Below are 12,888 nucleotides of genomic sequence, written 5' to 3'. Positions count from 1 at the left end.
GAAAGCCACCGTTCTATCCCTGTGGGAACCGGTATGGGGTGACTAAACCTGGCCGTGCAAGGGATAGGATGAGCAGACACTGGGTAATGGGGCAACAGTGAGGTTAGCATAGGGAAAAGGATGAGGGGGATTTGGACAGGGAAGGAAGAGTGGTAAGTCTGGCTGAATTTTGCCAAGTGGACTAGAATTGACATCAATGCCTTATTTGGAATTTCCCAACATCTCACTCCTAAAATGATTTGCTTCTTTGTTATCTTCAATTATTTGGCAGAAATCTGTAAAGAATGAAGGAGAGTGAGGCAAAAACTGTGCGAGCAGGAACAACCTAATTAAGCAAGGCATCTAAGTCCTTCAAACAAAGGAGCTGGGCAACTGGGAGACACCCTTATCCTGAGAAACATAGGGAATCCTCTGACCCAGGGGATGCTTGCTCTCCAAAGCATCTCTAGTACTGAACAGAATGGCAAACCCCTGGCCTGATTTCTTGAAACTGTGCCACTGTCCGGACATCCTAGAGATTGATGCTACTTGCTTCAGTCATGCAGGCAGCTTCTGGGGCCCAAGTGATATGCAAAACAGCATCAGATAAGGTCCTCTGGTGAGAGCCCAAGGGGTTTCTGCACTGGCAGTGATTCATCATAAATGACTGACTGTCCCTGGGTGTTATGTTTATCCTTGTACCTTTATACTGCTTTCATTCTTTGGAATTTCTTTCTGGCTTCCGAAATGACTCCTCACTCCCCCAGTGAACACCGAAAGTCAAAGACATAATGCTCTGTTAATAAGGAGCCACACGGAAAGTAGGGAATTTAATCACAGGGCTCATCATTTTCCTTTTCGATGATTTGCTTTCTAAGGCAACAAAGGAATGGAAATATTTTCTTTTAGAAGAATATTTGTTTTGACTCCTGGTCTCTTTAGAACTTCAAACAGCCTTTTAAAGCTCCCTTTGCTCTAAAGGACACAAATGGAAAGTAAACCTTCCTAACAATGGATCTGGCGCCCTATGCATTTAATATGACAAAGCATGTTGAAATTTTAGTTAAAGAAAATGCAAAAGAATCCAAAGTTCCCGAACTGCACAATCTCTATTTCCAAACCTTGATTGACTTGAGTCTTTTTTCTCTAACACCCACTTCCTCTGTTGTTCTCTTATCTGACTTTGCTCTGTCTCTCTCTTCACCCCCAGCCCATCTGTTTCTCTTTTCTGCCTCTCACGTCTCTCTTAGCTCTCTAATGTCTCTGAAATTTTCTGTCTCTGTCTCTGTGTATGTATGTATGTGCCTATCTCTCTCTTTCATATGTCTCTCTCTCTCTCACTGCAATACTGCTAGAAAACTAGAAAGAGCTCATAAAATTTGTCATTTGCCTTATTTTGTAGCTGAAGCATATTAATTTCATTTTCAATATTTGCTTCTATAAATCAAAAGATTAATAGCAAGATTTTGCCAATATCAGGATGACTTTGCCCCCATGACAAGACAAAATAATTAAGGCTGTATCTCCAACTATGTCAAAAGCCGTCGTGTCAGTTGCAACAACTGAGGATTTTTTTTATATGTGCGCACATGATGTTATCTGCCACCCACATGACAGAATGGGGCAAGTTAAGAACTTAAATCTAACACAGAATTTAATGATACATTTTTATAGAAATTTACCATGTGCCTTGGGTTATACAAATACTATAACTTTTCATTGAGAGGGACAAAGTACTTTTAAGTATATTAAGTAGACTTATAAACTGTTACATGGATTAAAGTATCCCATGTTTTCCTGATGAAAAAATGATCCTCAAGGATAAATAATTCCATGACAAAGCAAATAAACAAAACAAAGCCAATTATGGACCCAGAGCTAGAAAAAATTTTCTTCCCAAATCAGGTACTAACATATTAGTAAAAGGGACACTGAGCAATAGAATCTACTAAGAGTTCCCATAACACAGGGTCTCTAGGACCTTGGAAAGATTAATGCACATTGGTCTTAATCTACTCATTTTTTAGCAAGAGTCTATCAAGCCCTCAGTGTTTATCCCCTTAGTCTACCAGTGAGGTAGAACAGAAGAAGCTGATGCTCTTTCACTATTTCCCAAACCACTTGAAATCCCACTGGGGACAATGAGATAAAAACACCTTCCTCCCACCAAATTCATGTTTAAAAAATGACGAAATTGAAAGAAAAAGGATTTTTTAGGTGAGGCGGAGTGAAGTGATAATATTAAAATAAAAAAGAGAATTTCACAAATGTCTACTGTATCCATACAAAATACATTTATTCTCATGACAGACAATAGTGCCTCTTGAGGAGTTAAACTTACCTGGCTTCCAGAGAGATTTCTATGCCCAATGGTCTAAATAAGCATGAAGCCATTGAGTTTATACTTAAACGAGATGGAACATTAAAAGTTTGAAATGTGCCTATCATAAAAATCATGTGACAACTGTACAAATCACTCACGTTACTCAATGTTATTACAGGCTACTAGACACTATTCTAGCAATCTCAATGTGAATTCTTGAGCATGCACAATCATCTGCTTAAATATACTTCTTGAAGATAATAGGAAAGAGAGAGAGAAAGGGTTCTAACATACTTATAATATGAATCATATTTTTACCTAGTAAAAATGTGAAACCAACATCAAAAGAAAAAGAAAGCATAGTTCATCAGCACAAAGGAAGTGTGGGAAGTCTGTCACATCTTTATTTTACTTATCAAAGTGACCCTGCACAACAATTTAAATACAACAAGTTAGATATGCCAGGGTGATGTTGGTTGGAGGAGTAACAAAATTAGCACATTACTCTAATTCGGATACATTTTTTCCTTTTCTAAAGCTGGTTTTAACTGTTTTACATTTTTTGGTCATACTTTTCATGAGAAAGTTCCCAGAGGTATAAAGGCAGATCAGTCGGCAATGCTTACCTTAGTTTTTAAGATTACAATTCACGTTCACTTCTGCACTCGAGCACTGTACGAGGTAGTAGACTGAGAGATAAATAATTCCATCATTTCAACCTGTGCTCCCATGAAATATGGTGCTAGGAAACAGCCAACACACAGTGCGTCTGAACAAATCATACGTCCTGTAATTGCCGCTTAGCTCTAATTACTATTGAGGGTAGTGTTTGCAACTTGATTCCAGGGAGAGGGCAGACTATCTTCTGACGACACTGAACCAAATATATCCTAAAAGACTGACACTTACTTTCTTTCCTGTAATTTTTCTGAGTATCTCCCAGCTACTCAGTAACTACCACTTTGCTATGGTAAAAATTAAACCAAATAATCTGACACCCACCTATCCTTTCAAACAAAGCAATTTAATTCTCTTAGAATATGTACTTATTGTAACAATTTGGAATTTTTAGTATCAGTCTGACTTGAAAGGACTGTTTTTTATTTTTCTTTTCTAGGTGGGCAACTAAATCTTTATTTTGAAATTGCTTTTTATTTAAAAAAGGAAAGTGTTCTCAAAATATGAACCTTATTTATATTCTGCCAGTCCTGAATAATTTATTTGCATACCATTAGACCTAGAAAATTTGTTTTCTTTTCTGTGGAATTTTAAGTTTAAACTAAATATTCACAATGTATAATTTAAAAAGACTAAAGCAGATAATTTGATGTGGATGTCATTAATAGGGATATTTATGCATTTCAACTAAAAAATCTAATTTCACTTATATGGGAGAATTATCATAATGAAATTAACAGTTGTGTAGGCTTGGAAATAAAATGATATATTTATTCATATATCTAACTAATTCTATTCTCCCTCTAGTGACCTCTGACCACATGATCAGAAGAATAAGGCCTCTGATATGTCTAGGTTACACACTTTGGCTATGACCAAATGGTTGTTTTGCCTCAGCACCCCACTCCAGTACTCTTGTCTGGAAAATCCCATGGACAAAGGAACCTGGTAGGCTGCAGTCCATGGGGTCGCTAAGAGTCGGACATGACTGAGTGACTTCACTTTGGCTTTTCACTTTCATGCATTGGAGAAGGAACTGGCAACCCACTCCAGTGTTCTTGCCTAGAGAATCCCAGGGATGGGGGAGCCTGGTAGGCTGCCGTCTATGGGGTCACACAGAGTCAGACACGACCGAAGCAACTTAGCAGCAGCAGCAAGGTGATGGTCATTGATACTGTTTCGTTAGCTTAGTGAGCATTCGGCTGAATGAAAGAAACTAACAATGACTGATGTTTGCAAACGTCAGGAAGGATTTTGCACCTTTCATTGTGCAACTTGTAGCACGTTTGCCAACCATGGTGAACACTTTAGTAATGATGTACAGAACAAATTACACCTACCCAAATTCAGAGATTTGGTGTATCTACTTAAGTCGGATTTGCACGGTAACTATCAGGGATAGGTAAACCCAAGGGAATAATTAGACACGGCAATCAAGTTGGTAATTATAAAGCCAGCTCTTAGAAATGGCACATATCTCTCGGCCTCAGTTGTTATGAATAACAACAACATAGGACTCTAAATGGAACTCAGTATGCTAGCTCTATACTTACTTTCCCCTAAATAATAATTGTGGACTTCTTACTCATATAATACTTAGTTCTTCATGATTAAAATAAAATTATAGTCACCTCTGTGGTTTTCACTTTATTTTTTATTTTATGACATACTTCTCCTAAGAAAACTCTTTACTTGTAGCAATTATGTTGATGCTTCATTTAAATTATTTTTCTTTCATGAAGCTAGACAAAGTATTTCAGTCTTTTTCTGCCTAATCTTAAATCCTGCCTGACAGTGTATTCAAAAGTGGAGACATCGCTTTGCCAACAAAGGTCCCTATAGCCAAAGCTAGGGTTTTTCCAGTCAGGTACGGATGTGAGGGTTGGACCATGAAGAAGGCTGAGCATTGAAGAACTGATGCTTTTGAACTGTGGTGTTGGAGAAGACTCTTGAGAGTCCCTTGGACTGCAAGGAGATCAAACCAGTCAATCCTAAAGGAAATCAACCCTGAATATTCATTGGAAAGACTGATGCTGAAGCTGAAGCTCCAACACTTTGGCCACCTGATGAGAAGAGCTGACTCACTGGAAAAGACTGATGCTGGGAAAGATTGAGGGCAGGAGGAGAAGGGGGTGACAGAGGATGAGATGGTTGGATGGCATTATTGACTCAGTGGACATGAGTTTGAGCAAACTCCAGGAGATAGTGAAGAACAGGGAAGCCTGGCGTGCTACAGTCCATGGGGGTCACAAAGAGTTAGACACGACTGACTGAGTGAACAACAACAAATCATACCTGATTCGTAAGAGTATTTTTCTAGAACGTTTCCAGATCTTGCACATTAGTCCACTGTAAGGTTCCCCAAATTCTTTATGTGTACCTCTCACAGGTCCTTAATTTAGTTCAGTCATAATACAAAAAGTGGTCCCTAGATCAGCAACATCAGTATCATCTGAGAATTTGTAAACAGAGCAAATCCTGACTTCATCCCAGACCTGCAGAGTCACAAACTCTTGGTGTGGGATCCAGCAATCTGTGTTCTAACCAGCCCTCCAAGTGATCTGGAAGCACTCTGATGTTTGAGATCCGCTGATCCATGCAAGTAGGTACCAAAAGCAATAGGAGAAAGAGATAAGTAACATCTAAGCCTCTGTAGGGAAAACTATAGGAGAGATTGCTGTTTAGTCACTGAGTAGTGTCCAACTCTTTTGTGACCCCTTGGACTGTGCCTTCCAGGCTCCTCTGTCCATGGAAATTTCCCAGGTGAGAATACTTCGAGAGGCTGCCGTTTCCTTCTCCAGGGGATTGCCTCGGCCCAGGGATCACACACACATCTCATGCTTGGCAGGCGGATTCTTTACCACTGAGCCACCAGGAAAGCCCATGGGAGACATACAGACTTATTTTTTAACACAGAGATAGAGTTTCAGTGGTGATCTAAAGGATTGGAAGAGTCTGGGTGAATGTGAAGGAGGAACCAAGGATCCCTCATCTGCTAATCCATTGTTTGTGCCCTTGAGTTAATGCAGCCTCAGAGATTCCAAGATCTTAGTTCGTCATCGCCATTTTTCTTTAGTCATTCCATTCTTAAGGAATTCCTCGTTTCTTGTTAGCTGCTTAGTGTACCAACTACTCTCGTTCCCCTTAATTTTTAACTTCTTTTAGAGCAGCCTACACACTTTCATTTTCACTTATTCTTTTTCTTTTCCTTTTTTTTTACTATTCCTTCACTTCACAAATCCCCACTACCTCCCCAAGAGATTTCTCTCCTTTGCTGGTCTTTATTTCACTGCCTGGCACTATGAGTCTTCCAGGTACCACAGATGCTAAAATTTGAGGCTGTATTTGACTTTTTCCTCTTCACTGCTCCTGAATTAAGTAGTTATCTTTATGACCTCTCTCACTTCCTTCCCCTTTTTATACCTATTACTTAACACCTCCATTTAGGTTCTTATAAGCTATTCACTAGTACAATCCTTTAATCATTGTGGTCCCACTGAGTCAACTGAATTCTTAAGAAGGGTAGTTCAAATCAATCATTTTTCTATTCAAATATCTTCCATGACTCAATTCAGTGAGTTATGGGCTTTGAAATCCAATACACCTGTTCAAATCCCTACTCTGCTACTTACCAGCTGGCAACATTAAAGGAATTAATTAACTGGCTAAGCCCCAGTTTTCTCAGTGGCCAAGTAGGAATAAAATAGTAATCATATCTCATGAGGAGAGCAGAAGGAACTAATGCATGTAAATTCTTAAAGTGCAAAGAACCCTGAAGGACTTAGTGAATAATAAGCATTATTATCATCACCCCTAAAGCCATTGCTGCAGAATACAGTCCCAGCACCTCAGTTCAGCATTCATCGGCATCCGCAAGCTTAACTGAAAACCAATTCCTTACTCACACTTTTAATGTTGAACTGAACTATTCTTTAAGGACAAACACTAAGTCTTAGTTTTCTTTCTATCTCTGGCTCCTCAGGCGGTGTCTTATACCTGGTAATTGCTCCAGAAGTATTCACTGTATGAAACACTGACCTGTTCTTGTACAAACACACTTTCTTAGTTCTGTTGTTTTGTTTATGCTGCCACGCTTCCCCAGATGCCCTTTCTTCACTGTCCCCTTTCAAATTCTCTCCATTTTCAAGTGGCGTTTTAAATACTCTCTCTTTCAGGAAGTCTTCCCACTTCCATATGAAGGAAATATCTTGCTCTCCTCTGAACCAGCAATACATTTCATCTACACTTTCCTAACGGTATTTAAGACATTCTATTGTACCTGCGTCTTCTTCCCCAAGGAGCTATAAGCTCTTCTTGGTTAGAGAGCAGACTTGACTCACTGCTGTTTGCCTATAGTTCCTTGTCCACAGAAGCACTCAATAAATGTGTTAAATGAATGAATGAGGTAAAAGGAATATCTGCTGCTGCTGCTGCTAAGTCACTTCAGTCGTGTCCGACTCTGTGCGACCCCACAGATGGCAGCCCATGAGGCTCCCCCGTCCCTGGGATTCTCCAGGCAAGAACACTGGAGTGGGTTGCCATTTCCTCCTCCAATGCATGAAAGTGAAAAGTGAAAGTGAAGTCGCTCAGTCGTGTCCGACTCTTAGCGACCCCATGGACTGCGACCCACCAGGCTCCTCCATCTATGGGATTTTCCAGGCAAGAGTGCTGGAGTGGGGTCCCATTGCCTTCTACATTCTCATTATAAGAACTGTGCTACTGTATACCACCTGATTAAAAGTTTTCTTTCTCATTGCTAATTATTATGGTCTCCAAAGAGTAAATGGATTATGAAAATTACAGAATTAAGAGGATTCCTAATAACTGGGGTGTGTTCCTGACCTTGGGTTTAGTTAGTATTCTAGAATGCAGAAGCATTTTTCATAGAAACAAAATGATAAATGGTCACTGGATTCCTGGGATAGTCCTCAAAAGGTTGATTAACCCACAGAGGTGTTAGAATATTACACCAGCAATAGCAACTCAATGCCCTCAATATTATAAGGAGTTTTGAAAAACAGTCACTATCCTGTGTTTATGAAAATGCTCATTCTTCCATGCAAAATAGAAAACCATGAATTTTGTTTCATTCTTTTACTCAGAAAGCTGTAACCAAAAGCCGGTTTTCTTGTGTATTCAAATGATTAACCTTCATTGCTAGAATGAATGTGATCTGGTTAGAGATAATTTTTAACTGTCAATTATAAACTGTAAATTTAGAAAATGGAAGTCCTCTCTATAAATCCGTCTATACATTTGAAGTTTTAGAAATCAGAACTTATTTTCTTTTTTACTTACAGCTCTGAATTTCAGCTCCTTTGTCTTCATTTCACATAATTTAAAATTGACTGTGGCCCCTGATACTCTAGCCTCAGTTCCTTTACCACATCTCCTAACAAATACATAATGACCTGTTAACAAACTTTTAATTACATTCATTAGGGGAGTCAGTTATTTTAAATTAACTCTTGAGTGAGTAAATAATTCCTTTTTAATGGAAAAATGATTGCTTTTCCAATTGTCTGAATGGCAATTTTGGATTTCCACAAATTTATTTAAAGTAGGCAGCTTATAAACAAGAAGTTGCCTATGAAAAAAGACACATTTTCAGTCTTCCTTTTTGCTCCCTCCAGCACTGAGCTAGATGTTCTTGGGATCCCTGGTCCTTAAGAAGTTGACTGTCTATTTGGAAAGCAAAAATAATGTATCTGAAATAATTAGACTAATGCAAAGACACAAAAAAATTTAGTGTTAATTACAGGCGCTGATAGAGACGTAGTACAGAAGAGATACAGGGCACAGGTCTTTGTTCTGTTTACAAGGGGATCAAACTGGTCCATCCTAAAGGAAGTCAACCCTGAATATTCATTGGAAGGACTGATGCTGAAGGTGAAGTTCCAACATTTTGGTCACCTGATGTGAAGAGCTGACTCATTGGGAAGGACACTGATGCTGGGAAAAACTGAAGGTAAAAGGAGAAGAGGCGGCAGAAGAAGAGATGGTTAGATAGCGTCACCGACTCAATAGACGAGTTTGAGCAAACTCCAGGGGACAGTGAAGGACAGGGAAGACTGGTGTGCTGCAGTCCATGGGATTGCAAAGAGTTGGACAGGACTTAGTGACTGAACAACAATGTATCCTAAGCACCTGGAGCTGATTCTGAGCTCAAAAAAACAACTCTGATACAGAAAGGAGAGACAAACAGGGATTAGAATGGCTGCAGACAGTTTCATTGTGAAGACAGGCCACTAGCAAGATCTTAAAATATAACTGTCTCTTGGTACCTGCTCTGCTTGATACCAAAATCCATGGGTACTCTTTATAAAATGCTGTACTATTCTCATATAACCTGTGTGTACACCCTCCTGTAAACTGTGAATCATCTCTAGATTACTTATAAAATCTAATACAATGTAAATGCTATGTAAATAGTTGACAGCCTACAACAAATTCAAATTCTGCTTTTTGGAACTTTCTGTAATTTGTCTTTTTTTAAGAATATTTCTGATCAGTGGTTGGTTGAATCCACAGATGTGGAACCCAGGGATATGGAGGGCTGACTGCATTTGATTTCTTGGTTCTTCCTTTTACTCACTAACTTCATCCAAACTATTAACAAGTTTTGTTATTCCTACCTCCAGCATGTACTGCAAATCTTTCTACATGTCACTGCCTCATTCTAGTCCAAGTCATCAACATCTATCTGGACTGCAACTAAGGGCTCTTAACAGATCTTTCTGAGACAACTTAGGTATGCCTGTACTTGGCTCTCTACGCAACAGCCACACAAACATTTAAAACTACGAACTGTGTTACTCTGGTGCATAATGGTTCCTCACTGCACTTTGAATAAAATAAACACCTTACCATGGCCTGTAGTTACTGTACGATTAAGCCCCAATTTATTTCTAAAACCAACCTGTATCACCTCTCTTTATCACCCCTCTCCCCTATCTCTAAACTTCCGTTCTCCTTCCCAAACATGGCAAACTCATTCTTATCTCAGGCTTCTACCTCTTCTGTTCTCTCAGTGTGGAGCTCTCTTCTCCCAACTCAGTTATGTCTCAATGCAGCAGACACACAACTGAGGACTTCAGCAAGGCCTTCCCTCTATTACGCTGTTCTATTGACTCCACTCACTTATGTCTCTAAGACTATCTCATCCTATTTGTGTGCCGGTTCAGTGTCTCCTTTCACTAGAATATAGTCTCCATGAGAGCAACAGCTGTATTCTGGGTGCTCTATTCCCGGCTTCTAGAGCAGTGCCAGGCCTGCGGTAGGCATTCAATACATATCTTAAATGAATGAGTGGCTATATTTCTCTAGCCTTTTCAAGTATGATCACACTTTTCAAGAACCAAATGATTTGAAGAACTCCTCACATATTATTACCACATTTTCCCCTTAGTATTCATTGATTATATGCAATACTATCATGAAGTCAGTAACATTTAAATAAAGGCACAGACGTTCTTCAGAGATACAGCAGGTTGAACTCCAGGCTACCACAATAAAGCAAATTTCTCAATAAAGTGAGCCACATGATTTTTTTTTGGTTCCCCAATGCATATACAAGTTATGTTTACACTATATGTAGTCTATTAAGCATGAAAGTCTTATGTCTAAAGGAGCAAATGTATATACCATAATTAAAAATACTTTATTCCTAAAAAATGCAAACCATCACCTGGGCCTTCAGTGAGTCATAGTGGTGACATCGAAGATCACTGATCACAGGTCATCATAATAAATTGTAATAATAATTTAAGAAGATTGACATATTGTGAGAAGTACCAAAATGTGGCACAGAGACACAAAGTAAGCAAATGCTATTGGGGAAATGGCATGGACAGACTTGCTTGACACAGGGTTGCCACAAACCTTCAATCTGTGAAAACAATATTATGTTTGAAGCACAATAAAGTCAAGTGCAATAAAACAAGGTCTGCCCATATTTCATTATCACCACAGGGCTGACACACATTTGGCAAGAATATGTTGGATATGTGTGAGACATGGCATTTATTTAATCTACCAAATAGTTGGTACACATTCCATTTATTGGTACACAAGGATCCTCAGTCCACAAATATTAGGGGACCCACTGATTGATATGGAGACTATGTAAGAGAGACGAATGGTAGCCATCCTAGTTAGTGTCTCGCTTAAGGTCACAAAGCAGGTGAGCAGCATAGCTGGGACTCAGACCCTCTGAGTCTGATTCCAGAGTTGGTATTTTAACCACTAAGCTATGCAGCCTCACTGATGTAAAGAGGAGGCACCTTCTTTACACTAGTAGAAAATCTCTTGTACCATACATGCCAAGTCAGAAAAATAACATATTAGATGTCAGCTACTTCTAACTATGCCCATTTCACTCCCAAACATTTTAAAGTACAGTTTTTTTTTCTCATTACTGCCAAATAAAGTTCTGAAATGCTTAGCAGCAAGTGATTTCATGAAGCAATTCCATATCATGTGGAAAATCATAAGGAAAATCTAAATCAAATACCAAATCGCACTGTGCTTCTAGTATCACTGTGAAAACAGCATGATTTTCTAGGACATACTGTGAAGTCAGAGGTGATAAGACAGCCTATCTTAAAATGACTTGAAACCAAAAATGGATTTGCCAGTGTACTTTTTACCTTACTGAGAATGTTCTATTTTGACAGGTTAGAAATGAGGCTATAGATCTCACCCTGATACATGAAGATTTTAAGTGTACAAATCTCAGTGATTTCTCCACAGTATAGGGTCAGGCTGCTTATGAAGAAAGTTCAACACCAGGTTACAGAAACAAGGCAGGATTCCAATAAGCCTCAGGTAGTTTTGGCATTCATATAAGGCCTGTCATTTATTCTGCCATCTCTGCTCTCTGCTTTAAAGAGATTAATTAGCTATCTTGTGAAATGTGAATGAATCAAGGAGGAGTTGAGTCTACTGAGCATTGCACATGTTTTGCAACATGACCCTTATGTAATAAATCTCTTGGAAAGCAGCTCTTCTTTTCCAAATGGGGCCTGTCTTCACTTTTCTCATGTGAGACTTGGCAAGTGGGACATTTTGAGTCTGACAGGCCACTTCTCTGCTCTTGGGCTGACAACTCTTTTACAGGATGTCAGCTGAAACCTTTGCTGGGGCACGTAGGGGATCAGAACTTTTGAGTCACATCCAGTCAAGAGAATGCTCAGCTCTTCACAGGCCCCACCCCTTCTCAATAGCAGCTCAGCACTCCTGCAAGTCAGCCTAGCTCCAATGAGCCAGCACAGAAGCATGGGAGAGGGAAGAATTGGCTGTCAACATGGAGCTGTTTTAGGGAGTTCCCTTCTAACAAGTTCACCAAGGAAGACAAATCTCTGCATTTTTGTGATCTTCTCTTTCACAAAGATTTAGGAGCTTGGGGAGAGATGTGAAGGAACTTAGGGCCTTATCATGGTGCTGGGCTTCCCTGATAGCTCAGTGGGTCAAGAATCCACATGCAATGCACTGACACAGGAGACGCAGGTTCAGTCTCTGGGTTGGGAAGATCCCCTGGAGGACCGCATAGCAATCCACTCCAGTATTCTTGTCAGGAAAACCCCATGGACAGCGGAGCCTGGCAGGCTACAGTCCATGGAGTTGCAAAGAGTCAGACATGACTGAAGTGAATGAGCATACACAGTAGCTTTAGAGTCAGACTCCAGTCCAGGTTTTGCTTCTGCTACTTACTAGCAATGTGACTTTGGAGAACTGCATATTATCTGAACCTCAATTTTCTCATCAGAAATAATACCTATCTTTTTTACATTTGGAAAGGGAAGAACAACATAACACACATAAAATGCTTAGGACAATGTCTGTCATGGAGGATGCCTTCAATAAATGTTAGTCCTCTCTTGCCCTCATCCTGGAAAGGGCCAGGTGTC

The 12,888-nt window shown here is 39.6% G+C and overlaps 1 protein-coding gene across 8 annotated transcripts in view; it reads right to left on the bottom strand.

Moving 5' to 3' along the window:
- The window catches only part of ZNF385B (zinc finger protein 385B), a 352,923-nt gene that overhangs the window by 108,896 nt on the left and 231,139 nt on the right, over positions 1–12,888 (bottom strand). The window contains exon 1 of one of the 8 annotated variants that reach the window (XM_052655495.1): positions 2,929–3,058. The exons of 6 other annotated variants lie outside the window; for them this stretch is intronic. The gene's annotated coding sequence lies outside the window, so the exon portion shown is untranslated. Of the gene's footprint in view, positions 1–2,928; positions 3,059–12,888 lie in introns of those variants that run through there. One more of the 8 variants, XM_052655525.1, reaches the window with a different exon arrangement.

The sequence above is a fragment of the Budorcas taxicolor genome, chromosome 2 (assembly GCF_023091745.1).
Source record: "Budorcas taxicolor isolate Tak-1 chromosome 2, Takin1.1, whole genome shotgun sequence".
Lineage (NCBI taxonomy): Eukaryota > Metazoa > Chordata > Mammalia > Artiodactyla > Bovidae > Budorcas > Budorcas taxicolor.
Note: the sequence above shows the minus strand (reverse complement) of the source record. Positions and strands in the feature narration are given on the sequence as shown.